Genomic DNA, 20,376 nt, shown 5'->3' with positions numbered 1-20,376 from the left:
TCAAAAGAAAGCTGGAGTAGCAATACTCATATCAGATAAAATAGATTTTAAAATAAAGAATGAAAAATAAATAAATAAAGAATGTTACAAGAGACAAGGAAGGACACTACGTAATGATCAAGGAATCAATCCAAGAAGAAGATATAACAATTATAAATATATATGCACCCAACATAGGAGCACCTCAATACATAAGGCAACTGCTAACAGCTATAAAACAAGAAATCGAGAGTAACACAATAATAGTGGGGGACTTTAACACCTCACTTACACCAACGGACAGATCATCCAAACAGAAAATTAATAAGGAAACACAGCTTTAAATGACATGGTAGACCAGATAGATTTAATTGATATTTATAGGACATTCCATCCAAAAACAGCAGATTACACTTGTTTCTCAAGTGCACTCGGAACATTCTCCAGGATAGATCACATCTATTTGGGTCACAAATCAAGTCTCAGTAAATTTAAGAAAACTGAAATCATATCAAGCATCTTTTCTGACCACAACGCTATGAGATTAGAAATCAATTACAGGGAAAAAAACGTAAAAAATACAAACACATGGAGGCTAAACAATATGTTACTAAATAACCAAGAGATCACTGAGGAAATCAAAAAATACCTAGAAACAAATGACAATGAAAACACGATGACCCAAAACCTATGGGATGCAGCAAAAGCAGTTCTAACAGGGAAGTTTATAGCTATACAAGCCTACCTCAAGAAACAAGAAAAATCTCAAATAAACAATTTAATCTTACACCTAAAGGAACTAGAGAAAGAAGAACAAACAAAACCCTAAGTTAGCAGAAGGAAAGAAATCATAAAGATCAGAGCAGAAATAAATGAAATAGAAACAGAACAATAGCAAAAATCAATAAAACTAAAAGCTAGTTCTTTTTTTTTTTTGTGGTACGCAGGCCTCTCACTGTTGTGGCCGCTCCCGTGGTGGAGCACAGGCTCCAGACGCACAGGCTCAGTGGCCATGGCTCACAGGCCCAGCAGCTCTGCAGCATGTGGGATCTTCCCGGACCGGGGCACGAACCCGGTATCAGCAGGCGGACTCTCAACCACTGTGCCACCAGGGAAGCCGTAAAAGCTGGTTCTTTGAGAAGATAAACAAAATTGATAAGCCATTAGCCACACTCATCAAGATAAAGAGGGAGAGGACTCAAATCAATAAAGTTCGAAATGAAAAAGGAGACGTTACAACAGACACCGCAGAAATACAAAGCATCCTAAGAGACTACTACAAGGAACTCCATGCCAACAAAATGGACAACCTGGAAGAAATGGACAAATTCTTAGAAAAGCACAACCTTCCAAGACTGAACCCAGAAGAAATAGAAAATATGAACAGACCAATCACAAGTAATGAAATTGAAACTGTGATTAAAAATCTTCAAACAGAAGCCCAGGATCAGATGGCTTCACAGGCAAATTCTATCAAACATTTAGAGAAGAGCTAACACCCATCTTTTCAATCTCTTCCAAAAAACTGCAGAGGAAGGAAAACTCCCAAACTCATTCTATGAGGCCACCATCACCCTGATACCAAAATCAGACAAAGATACTACAAAAAGAGAAAATTACATAAAAATATCACTGATGAATATACATGTAAAAATCCTCAACAAAATACTAGCAAACAGAATCCAACAACACATGAAAAGGATCATTCACCATGATCAAGTGGGATTTATCCCAGAGATGCAAGGATTCTTCAATATATGCAAATCAATCAATGTGATACACCATATTAACAAATTGAAGAATAAAAATATATGATCATCTCAATAGATGCAGAAAAAGCTTTTGACAAAATTCAACACCCATTTAGTGATAAAAACTTTCCAGAAAGTGGGCATAGAGGGAACCTACTTCAACATAATAAAGGCCCTATGACAAACCCACAGCAAACATCATTCTCAATGGTGAAAAACTGAAAGCATTTCCTCTAAGATCAGGAACAAGGCAAGGATGTCCACTCTCACCACTATTATTCAACATAATTTTGGAAGTCCTAGCCACGGCAATCAGAGAAGAAAAAGAAATAAAAGGAATACAAATTGGAAAAGAAGAAGTAAAATTGTCACTGTTTGCAGATGATATGATATTATATATAGAGAATCCTAAAGATGCCAGCAGAAAACTACTAGAGCTAATCAATGAATTTGGCAAAGTTGCAGGATACAATAATTAAGGCACAGAAATCTCTTGCATTCCTATACACTAATGATGAAAAATTTGAAAGAGAAATTAAGGAAACACTCCCATTTACCACTGCAACAAAAATAATAAAATACGTAGGAATAAACCTACCTAGGGAGACAAAAGACCTGTATGCAGAAAACTATAAGACACTGATGAAAGAAATTAATGATACCAACAGATGGAGATATCTCCCATGTTCTTGGATTGGAAGAATCAATATTATACTACCCAAAGCAATCTACAGATTCAATGCAATCCCTATCAAATTACCAATGGCATTTTTTACAGAACTAGAACAAAAAATCTTAAAATTTGTATGGAGACACAAAAGACCCCGAATAGCCAAAGCAGTCTTGAGGGGAAAAAAAGGAGCTGGAGGAATCAGACTCCCAGACTTCAGACTATACTACAAAGCTACAGTAATCAAGACAATATGGTGCTGGCACAAACCCAGAAATATAGATCAATGGAACAGGATAGAAAGCCCAGAGATAAACCCACGCATCTATGGTCAACTAATCTATGACAATGGAGGCAAGGATATACAATGGAGAAAAGACAGTCTCTTCAATAAGTGGTGCTGGGAAAACCGGACAGCTACATGTAAAAGAATGAAATTAGAACACTTCCTAGGGCTTCCCTGGTGGCACAGTGGTTGAGAGTCCTCCTGCCGATGCAGGGGACATGGGTTTGTGCCCCGGTTTGGGAAGATCCCATATGCCGTGGAGCAGCTGGGCCCGTGAGCCATGGCCGCTGAGCCTGCACGTCCGGAGCCTGTGCTCCACAACGGGAGAGGCCACAACAGTGAGAGGCCCGCGCACCACACACACAAAAAAAGAACTCTTCCTAACACCATACACAAAAATCAACTCAAAATGGATTAGAGACCTAAATGTAAGACTGGGCACTATAAAACTCTTAGAGGAAAACACAGGAAGAACACTCTTTGACATAAATCACAGCAAGATATTTTTTGATCTACCTCCTAGAGTAATGGAAATAAAAATAAACAAATGGGACCTAATGAAACTGAAACGCTTTGGCACAGCAAAGGAAACCATAAAGAAGACAAAAAGACAACCCTCAGAATGGGAAAAAATATTTGCAAATGAATCATCAGACAAAGGATTAATCTCCAAAATATATAAATAGCTCAGGCAGCTCAATATTAAAAACACAAACAACCCAATACAAAAATGGGCAGAAGACCTAAATAGACATTTCTCCAAAGGAGACATACAGATGGCCAAGAAGCACATGCAAAGCTGCTCAACGTCACTAATTATTAGAGAAATGCAAATCAAAACTACAATGACGTATCACCTCACACCAGTTAGAATGGGCATCATCAGAAAATCTACAAACAACAAATGCTGGAGAGGGTGTGGAGAAAAGGGAACCCTCTTGCACTGTTGGTGGGAATGTAAATTGATACAGCCACTATGGAGAACAGTATGGAGGGTCCTTAAAGAACTAAAAATAGAATTACCATACAACCCAGCAATCCCACTACTGGGCATATACCCAGAGAAAACGATAATTCAAGAAGACACGTGCACCCCAATGTTCACTGCAGCACTATTTACAATATCCAGGTCATGGAAACAACCTAAATGCCCATCAACAGACGAATGGATAAAGAAGAAGTGGTACATATATACAATGGAATATTACTCAGCTAAAAAGGAACGAACTTGGGTCATTGGTTGAGACGTGGATGCATCTAGAGACTGTCATACAGTGTGAAGTAAGTCAGAAAGAGAAAATCAAATATCGTATATTAACGCATATATGTGGAACCTAGAAAATGGTAGCGATGTACCAGTTTGCAGATCAGAAACTGAGACACAGTGGAGAAAAAATGTATGTACATCAAGGGGGGAAAGAGGCAGGGGTGAGGGGTGTGGTGTGATGAATTGGGAGATTGGGATTGACATGTATATACTGATGTGTATAAAATGGATGACTAATAAGAAAATATAAATAAATAAAAAATAAACATAAAAAAAAAGAACCTAGGGGCAGGACAGGAATAAAGATGCAGACGTAGAGAATGGACTTGAGGACACAGAGGGGGGAAGGGTAAGCTGGAACGAAGTGAGGGAGTGGCATGGACTTATATATACTACCAAATGTAGAACAGATAGGTAGTGGGAAGAAGCTGCTTAGCACAGGGAGATCAGCTCAGTGCTTTGTGACCACCTAGAGGGGTGGGATGGCGGGGGGGGGAGAGGGAGATGCAAGAGGGAGGAGATATGGTGATATATAAATAAATAAATAAAAATTTAAAAAGAATAAAATACCTAGGAATAAATTGAACCAAGGAGGTAAAAGATCTCTACTCTGAAAACTACAAGACATTGATGAAAGAAATCAAAGGTGACACAAATAAATGGAAAGGTATCCCATGTTCATGGATGGGAAGGATTAATATAGTTAAAGCATCCATAATACCCAAATCCAAATGCAATCCCTATCAAAATTCCAATGGCATTTTTTAAAAGTGGAAAACACAATCCTAAAATTTATAAGGAACCACAAAACCCTGAATAGCCAAAGCAATCCTGAGAAAGAAGAATAAAGCTGGAGGCACCATGCTTCCTGATTTCAAGCTATAGTATAAAGCTGTAGTAATTAAAACAGTGTGGTACTGGCATAAAAACAGACACATAGGCCAATGGAAGAGAATCGAGAGCCCAGAAATAAACCCATGCATATATGTTCAACTTGGACAAAGGAGCCAAGAATACTCTTTGGAGAAAGACAGTCTCTTCAATAATTGGTGCTGAGAAAACTGGATATTCATGTGTAAAAGAATGAAACTAGACCCCTGTCTTACACCACTCAAGAAAAGCTAACTCAAAATGGATCAAAGACTTAAGTATAATACCATAAAACTCCAAGAAAAAAAAACAGGGAAGGGCTTCCCTGGTGGCGCAGTGGTTGAGAGTCCGCCTGCTGATGTAGGGGACGCGGGTTCGTGCCCCGGTCCGGGAAGATCCCACATGCCGCGGAGCGGCTGGGCCCGTGAGCCATGGCCGCTGAGCCTGCGCGTCCGGAGCCTGCGCTCCGCAACGGGAGAGGCCACAACAGTGAGAGGCCTGTGTACCGCAAAAAAAAACCCAAAAAAAACATATGATTCAACGATCCCACTTCTGGGCATATATCCAGAGGAAATGAATACAGGATATCAAGGAGATATATGAACTCCCATGTTTATTGCAGCATTATTCACAATAGCCAAGGTAAGGAAACAACCTAAGATCCATCGATAGATGAACGGATTAAGAAGATATGGTACATATATACAACGGAATACTGTTCAGCCATGAGAAAGAAAGAAATCTTGCTATTAGTGACAATATGAATTTGCCTTGAGGACATTATGCTAACTGAAATAAGTCAGAGAAAGATAAACACTGTATGATATCACTAGCATGCGGAATCTTAAAAAGTCTAACTTGTAAAAACAGAGCATAGAATGACGGCTACCAGAGGCTGGGGGTGGGGGGGATTGGGAAACAGTAGAGATGTTGTTTAGATGTACAAACTTGCAACTAGTAGATAAATAAATCCTGGAGATCTAATGTGCAATATAGTGATTAAACATAAAGATATTGTATTGTAGATAAACTTGATAAGAGACTAGATCTTAAGTATACCCACCACAAGCTATTTGTAATGAGGTGGATAGACCTAGAGTCTGTCATACAGAGTGAAGTAAGTCAGAAAGAAAAAGACAAATACCATATGCTAACACATATATATGGAATTTAAGAAAAAAAATGTCATGAAGAACCTAGGGGTAAAGCAGGAATAAAAACGCAGACCTCCTAGAGAACGGACTTGAGGTTATGGGGAGGGGGAAGGGTGAGCTGTGACAGGGCGAGAGAGAGTCATGGGCATATACACACTAACAAACGTAGTAAGGTAGATAGCTAGTGGGAAGCAGCCGCATGGCACAGGGATATTGGCTCGGTGCTTTGTGACAGCCTGGAGGGGTGGGATAGGGAGGGTGGGAGGGAGGGAGACGCAAGAAGGAAGACATATGGGAACATATGTTTATGTATGACTGATTCACTTTGTTATAAAGCAGAAACTAACACACCATTGTAAAGCAATTATACCCCAATAAAGATGTTAAAAAAAAAAAAAGTATACCCACCACAAAAAAATTGATAGGGCTTCCCTGGTGGCGCTAGTGGTTGAGAGCCTGCCTGCTAATGCAGGGGACGCGGGTTCTAGCCCTGGTCTGGGAGGATCCCGCATGACGTGGAGTGGCTAGGCCCGTGAGCCACAAGTACTGAGCCTGCGCATCTGGAGCCTGTGCTCCGCAACGAGAGAGGCCGCGATAGTGAGAGGCCCGCGCACCACGATGAAGAGTGGTTCCCACTTGCCGCAACTAGAGAAAGCCCTCGCACAGAAACGAAGACCCAACACAGCAAAAATAAATTAATTAATTAATAAAGTGTCTCAGGTTGATGTGTTTAATACCTTCACAAATATTTAAAAAAAAAAAAAAAATTGATAGTTATGTGACATGATAAAGGTATTAGCTAATGTTACACTTATTACCATTGTATCAAGTCAACATGTTGTATACCTGAAATTTACATAATCTCAATTATATCTCAATTAAAACAGTAAAAATTAAAAGCTTCTGTACAGCAAAGGAAACCATTAATAAAATGAAAAGGCAACCCACAGAATGGGAGAACATATTCGTAAATCATGTATCTGTTAAGAGATTAATATGCAAGATACATAAGGAACTCATACAACTGAATAACCAAAAAATCTGATTTTAAAAATGGGCAGAGGAACTGAATAGTTATCTTCCAAAGATATACAAAAGGCCATCAGGTACATGAAAAGTTGCTCAACATCATTAATCATCAGGAAAATGAAAATCAAAACTACAATGAGATACCACCTCATACATGTTAGAATAGCTATTCTAAAAATACAAGTGATAACAAATGCTGGCAGGGATGTATGGAAAAGGGAACCCATGTTCATGGATCAGCAGAATTAATATTGTTTAAATAGCCATACTACCCAAAGCCATCTACAGATCCAACACAATCCCCATCAAAATAACAAAGGCATTCTTCACAGACGTAGAAGAAACCATCCTAAATTTTGTGTGGAACAACAAAAGACCTTGAAGAGCCAAAGCAATGCTGAGAAAAAAGAACAAAACCAGATGTATCACACTCTCTGATTTCAAACTACATTGCACAGCCATAGTAATAAAACAGTATAATATACACTGGCACAAAAATTGACACATAGACCCATGGAAAAGAATAGAGAGCTCAGAATTCAATCCTGGCATATATGGTCAACTAATATTCAACAAGGGAGCCAAGAATACCCTATGGGGGAAAGGACAGTCTCTTCAGCAAATGGTGCTAGAAAAACTGTAGAAATACATGCAGAACAATGAAATTGAACCCCTATCTCACCTCAGTCACAAAAATTAACTCAAAATGGATCAAAGATTTAAACATAAGACTAGATACCATAAAACTCCTGTAGAAAACATAGGGAAGAAGCTCATCGATGTCGGTCTTGACAAGGATTTTTTGAACATAACACCAAAAGCACAAACATCAAAAGCAAAAATTAACACATGGGACCACACCAAACACAAATCTTCTGCATAGCCAAGACACTACTAACAAAATGAAAAGGCAGCCTTCAGAATGGAAGAAAATTTTTGCAAGTCATATATTGGGTAAGGGTTAATATCCAAAATATATAAAGAACTAACATAATAACAACAACAAAAAAGCTTTTATTTTAAAATGGGCAGAAGAACTAAATAGTCATTGCTCCAAAGAGGATGTCAAAATGGCCAACAGCATATGAGAAGGTGCTCAACATCACTAATCATCAAAAAATGCAATTCAAAACAACTATAAGAGGGACTTCCCTAGCAGTGCAGTGGTTAAGACTCTGCACTTCCAATGCAGGAGGTGTGGGTTCGATCCCTGGTGGGGGAACTAAGATCCCACATGCTGCACGGTGTGGCCAAAAAAAAAAAAAGGATCGGTTAACAAAACAACTCACCTCACACCTTTTAGAATGGCTATCATGAGGAAGACAAGTGACCACAGGTGCTGAAGAGGATGTGGTGAAAAGGAAACTCTTATACACTGTTGATGGGAATGTAAATTGGTCCAACCACTGTGGAAAACAATATGGAAGTTCCTCAAAAAATTAAAAATAGACCTACTACACAATCCAGCAATTCCAATACTCCTGGGAATATACCCAAAGGAAATGAAAACCCAAAGATGTGATATATACACAATGTAGTATTATTTAGCCATGAGAAAGGAGGATATCCGGCTTTCTTGTGACAACATGGATGGACCTTAAGCACATTTTGCTAAGTGAGATAAGCCAGACAGAGAAAGACAAGTAGATGTTACATAATATCACTTATATGTGGAATGTAAAAAAAAAAAAAGTAAACCAGTGGTTAACAGGGGATGGGGGGATACAGGGATAAGATTTAGGATGTTTAAGAGCACAAACTTGTAACGAGTACTAACATAGCCATAGAGATTTAATGTAAAGTTTATTAAACATAGACAGTAATATTGTACTATAAGTATGTACTGTGAAATGGGTGGAAGGAACCAAAAGGTATAAACTTCCAGTTGTAAGATAAATACAATCTGGGGATGTAATGTACAGCATGGTGACAAATATACAATATACTACAGTCAAATCTACAGTACTATATTGTATATTTGAAAGTTACAAGGAGATAGGATTTAAAAGTTCTGTCAAAAGGGAAAAAATGGTAACTGTGAGGTGATAGATATTAACATATAGTGGTAATTATTTCAAAATATATATCGAACTATGTTGCATAGCTAAAACTAAAATGTTACATGTCAGTTACATCTCAATAAAAAATTAAAATTTTTAAATGTATATTATTTCCTTTCTTCTGCTTGCTTTGGGTTTAATGTGCTCTTCTTTTGGCTTCTTAAGATAGAAACTAAGGTCACTGATCCGAAATCTTTTCTAATACAGACTTTTAGTGCTGTAAATTTTTTTCTAGATATTGTTTTAGTAGCATCTCATAAATTTTGATATGGGATGATTTCTTTTTAATTCAGTTTGAAATATTTCCTGTTCCCTTTTGATTTCTTCTCTGATCCATAGGCTACTTTTAAATGTATTATTTAGTTTGCAAATATTTGGGGACTTTAAGAATTTTCCTGTTGTTGAGTTCTAATTTAATTCCATTGTGATCAGAGAATATACTTTGTATGACATAACTCTTTCAAATTTATTGGGACTTATTTCATGGCACAGAATATGGTTCATCTTGGTAGATGTTCCTTGAACACTTGAGAAGAATGTTTATTCTGCTGTTATTGGGTAGAATGTTCTATAAATGTCAATTAGGTCTGGTTGTTTGATAGTATTGTTCAGGTCTTCTATATTCTTCTTGATTTCCTGTCTATTCTATGAATTATTAAAAACATACCATAGGAATTTATGAGAAGACAGAGTGTATAAGTGATGGGCCCTTCATTGCTCCCTCAGGCCACCATGTCAGAACACCCACCAGAAGAGACCCTTGACTGCCCTCCCCTGTCAATTCTATACAATAGATTGTATCCCCCATTGCAAACACCTAGCTAACAGACATAACCATTTATCATCTCATTTTCTCTTCATCCTGCCCTTTAAGTTTGACAGTCAGTTCTGCGTACCTGCAGTTCTGATTACACACCTGGGCTACATCACTTTTAGCTATGCTTTCACCTGGTCCTGCAGGCTGGAATGAAAATAAAGAGGAACTCCCAATTGCTTGACTCCAATTAGAAGGTTTCTACTGTAACTGTGAATTCTTTCCAGTTAACTCAGCAAGTGTTGGTTAAGCAAGTGTATATACTGTGTGCAATACCCGGTTCTGAGCTTAGGTTTTAATCTTGGACCAATAAACGGGGATTGACTACATATTCAGTGAGGGTCTGATTGCAGGGGAGGTGAAGGAGGAAAGAAATAGTGTTGATAGCAAGAGGAGCCCAACTTCCACAAAAGGGAAACCCACATTCCCTCAAGAAGAACATAGCAGCTGGGGAACATTGCCCCTCCGCATTTTGGATCAAGGCAGTGCCTTGGCAGGTGGGACTTCTAAGTCTTCCCCACAGAATAATCTTTAGAGATCCCCTCTTTGCTTTCAACACAGGCAACTGAATAAAATTCTGCCCACTTCTGACAATAATTACCTCCAGATTATTCAACAGAATTGATACGCAAAGAACAATTACTACTAAGTTGCCTTCTTAGCAGTAGTCCCATGCTTTGGAGGTGGGACAGTTGGTCGAGAAGCAGCCATGTGCCATTCAATGACAAGTTTATATGGCATTAGTCTCTGAAGTTCAATTAGAAAAACTGAACAGAGTCTAGAATGAGCACAGGCTGCATACAAGAAACAGCTCGATACTTTGTTTACAGGTCAGAACATTAAGTATTTAGTTGTCCCAGAGCCAGCACAGAATAATTACACTCAACATCTTTCCACTTTCCCTTCTTCTTTTCCTCATGGTCTTGGGGAGCAGGAGAGTCCTTAGCATGTGAAGGGGAAGGGGGATCCCTCTGCAGTCATATAAATTCTTTCATTTGATGGGAAAAAATCAGAGAAGCAGGCCACGGTGCGTCCAGAATGTCCTGCTTGGGGCCCAATGAAGAGGGGAGAGCCAGCCCTGCTTTGTGTGCTCACCTGAAGACAAGATAACCTTTCGCCCCCAAAATTGTTTAGTGGGAACACACCAGCTGACGCCCCTCTTTACTGCTTACGTAGCTGTTTCCAAATGGCCAGTAGTATAAGAAGGCTTGTTATGAGTCAATTCTAACTTCCTCTCTATCTGTAAAATATTTTATGCGAAGGAAAGTATTCCCCCAGACTTCAAACAAGAAAAAAAACTGCAAATATCTATCTCCCCAAGAATTGCTTATGTAATACTGCATTTTCTGGTCCAGAGAGAGATACTTAACTGGATTTTGACAAACCAGCTTCTAGTTTGTTTCCTTCCTATTAGCAGAATAATGTAGAAGACCTTTGAACACCAGTTTCTATATCAGATTTATAAGCAGCAAGGATATCTATAAAATGTTGATTTTAAAATTGGCATGGCCTCTGTTATACGGAAAAAATATATTTGGGGAGTCAGGAAGTTTAGAAGATGGAGAAAGTTTACTGACAGTAACTTAACAAGTACTACATTACTTAACAAAAATCTTGGCAATCATCCATCCATCCATTGATACTATTGATTTTTCTCTATTATGGAAATGGGCTGAAAAACATGATAATCAGCATTGTAATATTGTTGGGATAAAGAAAGGGAGTGGTCCTAGAAATAGGCCCTACTTGTTTACCTTAAAGTATTTCTTCTGATACAAAAGAAACTTAACAGTGGTTACCTCTGGGAAACAGCACTAGGAATTTAGGAAAATGTGGATTAGAAGGAGGGAAATTTTTACTTTTCATTTTATAAACTTCTGAACTGCTTAATGTTGCCCATGAATTACTTTACTTGTAAAAATACAAATGAGGTAGAGCTGTAAGTTTTGAAATGGTAAAGATCTGTAAATTAAGTGAAGTCAGTACATCATATTCATTTAAAAATAGTTATATTAATGTGTATATACATGTAAGTTTACATATATATTTACAGTATCTAAATGTACCAAAAATATCTATAAAAAACACCATAACTTGGTAGTACTTACCTCTGGGGATGAGAGTAAGATGAGGAGTAAGGTATTAGTCTACATTCCTCATCATTTGGCTTTTCACAAGTGCATTTCCTAATGTTTATCTTTTTATTTTTTTTTTATTATTTTTGGCTGCGTTGGGTCTTCGTTGCTGCACGCAGGCTTTCTCTATTTGTGGTGAGCAGGGGCTACTCTTTGTTGTGGTGCGCGGGTTTCTCATTGCGGTGGCTTCTCTTGTTGCAGAGCACAGGTTTTAGGTACGTGGGCTTCAGTAGTTGTGGCTCGTGGGCTCTCAAATGCAGGCTCAGTAGTTGTGGCGCATGGGCTTAGTTGCTCTGCGGCATGCGGGATCTTCCCGGACCAGGGCTTGAACCCGTGTCCCCTGCATCAGCAGGTGGATTCTTAACCACTGCACCACCAGGGAAGTCCCCATAATGTTTAAATTAATAAGATGAGGACAGTTTTTATAAAATCTTTTTTCCCCTCCTTGGAAGTTCTTCTCCTTCTCCTAGTAACAGCACCCTGCTGGACCTGCACCTATCCCATTTTGTCTGTTTCTGGTGGGTTTCCAACCACAGGCTCCACCCACCTGAGTTAAAGTCAGGGGTGAGCACATGACCCAAGATAGGCCAACCAGCTCATCTCGCTCAGGAATTTGAATCTTGAGCAGAAACACATGGGGACTGGAGGTACCTGTAAATGAGTCATCCAAAGACAGCGTCTTCAAAGGCTACCCATGTGTATCTGAGGCTGTGAATCAACAAGTTTCCTGGGCTCCTATCCTCCTTACTTCTGGTTTATCAATTCTTCATTTCTGTGTCCTTTCAGTAAATTCCTTAGAAAAAAAAAAAAAAAAGCAAATGGAGAGATAGTAACAAATTTATTGAAAATAATAAATTCAGGAGTTATTATTTAACCATTGAGTCCATGGTTCCTATAAGACATTCAGGTGGAAATGTCTAATAGACTGTTGGAAATGCGGGCTTGGAACTCAGCAGAGAATAAGAATTCTTGGCAGAGATTTAAGAGGTATGAGTGTGCAAGCCAAAGTAAGTGATTCAAGAGAGACAAGACAGCAGAGTCAAGGATGGGATTGTGGGAAATACCTCCACCTGAGGAGGGGGGAAGGAATATCAGAACTGCCATTTGCCCACCATGGTTAATACCACCATAATACCATGGTATCTGGGGAGGCCCGCCATACTCAGTCCTGAGACCTTGAAGATGATTTTTTGTGCATACCTACCCACTGGGCATTGTCACATGGTTGCAATGTGACTGCACGTGCATGACATATAGTCATTATCATATAACATATAGACAGTATACCCAGGTGACTGAATAAGAAATTGTACCCAGGACAAGATGTTAAATCAGATAGTGTGGACCATGAAAAGAGGCTTTGCACCCATTTAAGGTAAAACAACATATGAGTTTCTCAGGGACCTCTTCTGCCATCACCATAAAAACCCACATTTCACGACAGAGTTGGGGCCCTCAAGAGAAATAGAACTGGAGAGCATCTAATGTTTTCCTTTGGAGGTCCCATCCAGGGCACCTGACATCTGGTGATCTAGCACCCCTGCCAATGAACACTAGAAAAGGCCCAGGTGGAGCAGATCACTCATAACAGCCTCCTGCCGAAACATGCCCTTAGAAATGAGAGGTCACAAACTAATGGTCGTCAAGCCCAGTAGTTCTGAACCTTAACTGCACTTTGGAATCACCTGGGACATTTTGAAAACTACTGATGACTCATCCTGCCTCCCAAGATTCTGACTTAATTGGCTGGGGGTGTGATTTGGTATCAGCACTTTTAAAAGCTCCCCAGGTGACCCTAACCTGCAGCCAAGGTTTAGAACCCCGAATGAGCCCTTAAATGTTTTGTTTGACTTGCATTATACTGACCTATACAGTATTTTTAAATTCTTTTTCAAAAATTAAAAATTAGTCAATTTTCATAGAAAACAAACTTATGATTACCAAAGGGGAAAGAGTGGGGGGATAAATTAGGAGTATGGGATTAACAGATACACACTAGTATACATAAACAACAAGGATTTACTGTATAACACAGGGAACTATATTCAATATCTTATAATAACCTATAATGGAAAATAATCTGAAAAAATATATATATATATAATTGAATCACTTTGCTGTACACCTGAAACTAACACAATATTCTAAATCAACTATACTCCAATTAAAAAAAGGAAAAAAATTAGTCAATTTTATATACCCAAATCACCCAAGATGGTGGTCTTCTGTTGGAATATCTGTACACAGTAGGCCTGCATTCCCAAGGGATGCTATTCAGCCGTCCTGAGTTGCAGCCACACCTTATATCAACATTTTCTCTGCGTTCCACAATCCTCCCCAGCCCACCCCACTATCACCACAGCACAGAGCCCATGACAGTTGCTGCTTATCATCCTGCTTGTGCTGTGGGTTTCTCACATCAGTGTTGAGAAAAGTGAAATCGTGCTTATGCCTGTGTCTCCAGCAGCACAGGAAATAGAAAGGCACTCCAAGATGGCCATGTGTTCCATAGGGCCTGCGGCTCATTTCCAGTAACTGCCTGGCCCCTACGGCATTTGGGTGTGTGCCCTCCATTGAAATCTCTGTTTTCCCAGCAGGAGAACCAACGTGCCTCATAGCCTATGGAGCAAAAACCTGAGAAGTGAGAGATCCCACCTCTCATTATTTTAATAATTAGATACCTCTCTAATACAAAAGGAAGTTACATAAAAACAGTAAGAAAGGAGGAGCACGCAATGGCACCAGAGAGCAAGTTCCAGAATTAAGGAAATGCAGGAAGTTTATATCCTTTATAGGGGACACAGGGGGCTGGAGCCGAACCTGACCTGTGAGGGGAGAATGGGGAGCTGCTATTTAACAGGTATAAGTGTCCCCTACGCAAGATAAGTTCTAGAGACCTGCTGTGCCTACAGTTAACGATACTCTATCGTGAGACTTCCTGGCGGTCCAGTGGTTAAGACTCTGCGCTCCCAATGCAGGGGCGTGGGAGCGATCCCTGGTCGGGGAACCAAGATCCCGCATGCCACACAGCACGGCCAAAAATAAAAAATATATATATAAAAAATATATATATACTGTATCGTGCACTTAAACTTTGTCAAGAGGGTGGATCTCCTGTTAAATGTTCTTACAAGATTTCAGGAACTATGAACCTGGAGTGGGACAGACCTTCATCCTCGTGAATACTGGAGCCAGCCTTTGACAATCCAGAGGTGAAATAGAGGGACGACTGTGGCCCGGGGGCCAGAGGGCTCAATCAATGTCAACATTTAGGAATGATTTGGAGGACGAGAGATAAAACAAGGAAGGGAAAAGGGCGTTCGTGTTACATCCCAAGCCTGGCCTGAAAAGAGCAAAGTAGAGGTGCGAGATCATGAGACCTTAAGGACCCAGGTGTGAGTCCCAGCTCAGACACTTCCTAGCTGGAGGATTTGGGCCTATGAATTAGCCTCTGAGCCTTGGTCTGTAATGGAGACAATAATGGTACACTCAGTATGGCTGTTAGGAGAATTAGGTGAGATAGTAGACATAAACTACTTAGCACAGGGCCTAGTGATGGTAGCCATGCAGAAAGTACATTCAGTCTACATTCTCAACTCTAGAGCACTGAGGAAAAGGCTTCCTCTGAGCTCTGGTCCAGGGTCTCACGTGAAGTTGTAGTCTGTTGGCAAACCCCTTTCCTCACTGGCTTTTGACTGGATAACTCAGCTCCTGGCCATGTAGGCCTCTTCATATGCTGCCTGACTGTCCTCAAAGTATGGCCACCAGTTTCCCCTAGAGTGAGTGATCAGAAAGTGAGTCCAAGAAGCAAGTCACAGTCTTCTAAGACCTAATCTCAGGCATGACATTCCTCACTTCTGCCACATCCTATCGCTCACACAGACTAACTCTGGTACAATGCGGTACAATGTGGAAGGAAACACACAAGAGTGTGAATACCAGGGGGGATCCTTGGAGGGCCATCTGGGGCTGCCCACTACACTTCCTCTCCGTCTTCCTTGCTTTATTTTTCTCCATACCACCTATCACCAACTGACACATTATTTAACTTATTTGGTTTATCGTCAGTTTCTCCACAATAGAATACAAGACGGAAGAGATTTTTGCCTGTTTTGCTCACCGTTGTATCATCAGCCCCTAAAACAGTGCCGGCACACAGTGGGGCTTTATTAAACATTTGTTAAATGGTGAATAGTGGGCCACCCAGCTGCACCATTTCTACAAGAAATGAGCCTGAGTTCCCACCCAGGACATCACTGCTCATAGGTCCTACCCCCACTTCTTAAAAAAATTCTAGTACGTGATTCTCACAATTTTATTCGTGAGGCAGTTGAAATCCAGGGAGATTAAGGGTCTTCTTGCCCAGGGTCAGCAAATGGTGCTGTGGATCTAGGACCCGTTGCCTTGCCCTTGACCTGAGCACTCCCCGTCTCCCAGGGCCTACCTACAGCCCGGTGCAGCATATGACCTTACTGACAAGTCATGATTCACACAGGTTGGTTCACTAATATGATAATTCAGAGTGCTTCCTATAATTAATAGCTTGTGTATATTAGTTCGTATGGCTTCCACTCAGGTAGCGAGGTACTGCGGGAATGAGAAGCGGAGTTAAAGAGCTTGGAGAGAAGGCGCTCACCAAGTGCTCTGACTCAGTTCTCCTTTTCCCTGGAGGTAATGTCATTTCACTCCAGAGAGAGCCTTAAGTCCAGGCTGCACCCGTCAGTGTTCTATACTTGGGGAATGGGGAGCAGTTGTCCCCACAGATGGGAGAGGGTTCTATCACCTCAGGATGAACCAGTTCTGAACCACTACCCCATGCAAAAAAAAAAAAAAATTACCACACATTTAGCAGCTTAAAAAAATAGAAAAGAAAAAGAAGACAGAAACCATAACATAACCCCTTCCCCAGTCCCAGGGCCCCATGCGCGCAGGCCCCTTTGCTGGACGATGGAGTCCCGGGGTGTCCCATGGAGGGAGCTGGGCTAGTCTGAGAGTGGCTTCCTAGGTAATCCCTTGTCTCCTCCTTCAGGGAGGGGGCCTGGGACCACAAAAGCCCCTTTCCCCTCAAATCCTACCAAAGTATTAAAATATGTTAACAATACACACGTATGGTGGGGAAGGATAAATTGGAAGATTGGGATTGACATATACACACTACTATATATAAAATAGATAACGAATAAGGACCTACTCTGTAAGTACAGGGAACTCTTTTCAATACTCTGTAATGGTCTAAATGGGAAAAGAATCTAAAAAAGAGTGGATATATGTATATGTATAACTGATTCACTTTGCTGAACACCTGAAACTAACACAACATTGTAAATCAACTACACTCCAATAAAAATTTTAAAAAAACCACACACACACATAAATTCAATTCAGTTGATCAACAAGCTCACCTCCGAAAACCAGAAGTGCAAGGATAGCAACAAAGATGCCAGTTACACTTCCATATGGAATTCCTGCCCCCTACTGTGGTACCCTGATTGCCTAAGCCAGAGGAGAGAGGAACGGGCAGGGCCAGAGTCCTCGCAGAAAGCAATGGAGGGGTTGACAACAGCATCAGGTTAGGGGGAGGAGAGAGGGCAACACCACGATGGCCAAGGGTAAAGAAGGGTGGGTACCCAGCCACTCCCCGTTCCTCACCTAAGTCTCGTCAAGACGACCCCACTCCTCTGCCCCACCTGCAGCAGCGAGGAGAGGTGCCCAGATCAGCTGCCGGGCCCTGGCTTCTCAGTGATCCGTACGGGCCTGCCATCTCCTGAAGTGGGGACTGGATGTCTGTGCTCCACCAGCCCAAGTGGTCCCAGGGGAGCTCTCAGCCCTCTGGGGCCACAGGTGTGTGGACATGGCCAATCATGGGCCTAGTGCCTGACAAGGGTTAGATGATGTCTTTGTTTTGCACATACAGTTTCACTTAATCACACAAAACTCTGAGGTAAAGGTGTGTTGCTTGGTTTTACAGCTAAAGAAACAGAAACTCAGGTTAAAAAACAGACCAAAGTCATACCAATAGGGAGGGGCAGAAATATGAATACTGTTAATGACAGTTATCTAAAACTTGGAAGTCAGGCAAAAAGATGGCTTTGGGCCTTTGATTCAAAGTTATACTAGGACAGTGGTTCTCAACTAGGGACAGTTTTGCCCACCTACCACCAAGGAACATTTGGCAAGAAGCATTTTGTCTAGAAGCATTTTGATTGTCACAAGTGGATGGGGGAGCAGATCCTACTACCATCTACCGGGTAGAGGTCAGGGATGCTGCTAAACATCTCATGAGGCACAGGACGGCCCACACAACATAGAATCAGCCAGTCCAAAATGGCGATAGTGCCACTGATGACAAACTCTGCTCTAGGACAATGTGACAAAGTCTGACTTGTTTCTCTTCCATGGTGTCTGGGGCCTCGGCTGGAAGGCTCTAAGGCTGAGGCTGGCATCATCTGAAGGCTGGTTCGCTCACTTGTCTAGTGGTTGATGCTGGCTGTGCACTGGGGGCCTCAGTTCCTCTCTATGTGGTCTCTGCTTGGGCTAGTTTGGATTTTCTCAAAATAGGATGGCTGGTCCCCTGAGCAAGAATTCCAAAACGATGGAGTTAGGAGAAACCTATATCCTTTTCATGACCTAATCTTGGAAGTCACCCAGCATCACTTCTGAGGAGTGTCAAAGACTTTGGAGTCCATGTGAGATGAAATAAATATTTGTGTGGCGCTCTTTGAGAAATCCAATCTTCCACACCAGGCAAAGAGATGGAAAACTAAGGAACATGAGGGATGACCCAGAAGGGAAAGAAAGCATCGCTGGTTCTGGGAACTGTGAGTAGTGTGTGAAGGCAAAGATGTCTAGCTGCCTCCTAATATCCATTCACCCCACCCCCCAAATTTTTTTTGGTAGTTCCCTGACCAGGAATCAAACCCATGCTCCCTGCATTGGGAGTGCAGAGTCTTAACCACTGGACCATCAGGGAAGTCCCATCCCCTTTTTTGAAATTTATTTTTTAATTGAAGTATAGATGATTTACAATGCTATGTTAATTTCTGCTGTACAGCAAAGTGACCCAGTTATACACATATACACATTCTTTTTTATATTCTTTTCCATTATGGTTTATCCCAGGATATTGAATATAGTTCCCTGTGCTATACAGTAGGACCTTGTTGTCCATCCGTTCTATATGTAATAGTTTGCATCACATAACCCCAAACTCCCAGTCCATCCCTCCCCCATTCTCCCCTTTTTTTTAATAACAGGATTTCCAAATTTTAGTTGGACACATTGGCTGCTCAGCTAAATGACTCCATTTCCTGGCCTCCCTTGCAGCTAAGTAAGGTCACATGATTAATTTCTAGCCTATGAGATGCAAGTGAAAGTATTAGGTGAAAATTCCAGAATGTGTCTTTTGAAGGGAGAGGATGCCTTTCCCTCCACCCTGCTGCCTAGAATACACGTGTGATGGCTGATATACTGGCAACTATTCTGGACTGTGAGGACAAGGTCCACATCCCAGATAACAGATTGGAGAGCCGGAAGGATGCCTAACAACTTTGTTGAGCTGCCCAAGAAACCTGGATGCCAGTTTCTCAACATCTTTGGATGTGAAAGAGAAATAAACTTCTAAATTGTTTAAAACATTATTTTCTCGTTCTCTGATATACTCAACAAAATCTAATCCTAATTGGTATACTCAGATTACCTGGAGAGTAGGGTACACAAAAGTGAGTGGAAAAAGCACTTATCTTTTTTTTTTTAATCTTTATTATAATTGCTTTACAATGGTGTGTTAGTTTCTGCTTTATAACAAAGTGAATCAGTTATACATATACATATGTTCCCATATCTCTTCCCTCTTGCGTCTCCCTCCCTCCCACCCTCCCTATCCCACCGCTCCAGGTGGTCACAAAGCACCGAGCTGATCTCCCTGTGCTATGTGGCTGCTTCCCACTAGCTAAGAGCACTTATCTTGATGGTGGTGAAAGGGAACTAACAGGAGTGCTATGGTTAGATTAACATTTTAGATTTAGAAAGATAACCTCGTGACACCAGCTTAATTCACAATTTTGCCCAAGATGTACCCTACTGCAGTGGTTCTCAAACCTCAAGGTGCTTCAGATTTCCCTGGAGGGCTTATTAAATCACAGATTGCTGGGCCCTACTCGTAGAGTTTCTGATGGGTAGGTCTGAATAGGACTTGAGAATTTGCCTTTCTAACAAGTTCTCAGGTGCTGCTGAAGTTGCTGGTCTGCACATTTTGCAAATCACTGTCCTAGAATACATCTCATCAAAGTACCCTAAGGGCCGACAATGTGAGTTCCAGGGAAATTCTGCCCCCCTTCTCAACCAGATAGGCATTGGGGTTGC

At 40.9% G+C, this 20,376-nt stretch overlaps 1 long non-coding RNA gene across 1 annotated transcript in view; it reads right to left on the bottom strand.

The window, feature by feature from the left end:
- Positions 1 to 12,126, bottom strand: part of LOC113620077 (uncharacterized) — a 46,725-nt gene extending 34,599 nt beyond the window's left edge. Inside the window, exon 1 of the long non-coding RNA XR_003432651.1 lies at positions 11,989 to 12,126. This is a non-coding gene — a long non-coding RNA (uncharacterized LOC113620077). The remainder of the gene's footprint in view (positions 1 to 11,988) is intronic.
- Between the last annotated feature and the right edge of the window lie 8,250 nt (positions 12,127 to 20,376).

Source organism: Aethalodelphis obliquidens, unplaced genomic scaffold, assembly GCF_003676395.1.
Source record: "Aethalodelphis obliquidens isolate GAN/ISIS:26980383/991018 unplaced genomic scaffold, ASM367639v1 scaffold7, whole genome shotgun sequence".
NCBI classification, from domain to species: domain Eukaryota; kingdom Metazoa; phylum Chordata; class Mammalia; order Artiodactyla; family Delphinidae; genus Aethalodelphis; species Aethalodelphis obliquidens.
The sequence above is the reverse complement of the archived record's forward strand: the minus strand, read 5'-3'. Positions and strand labels throughout refer to the sequence as shown.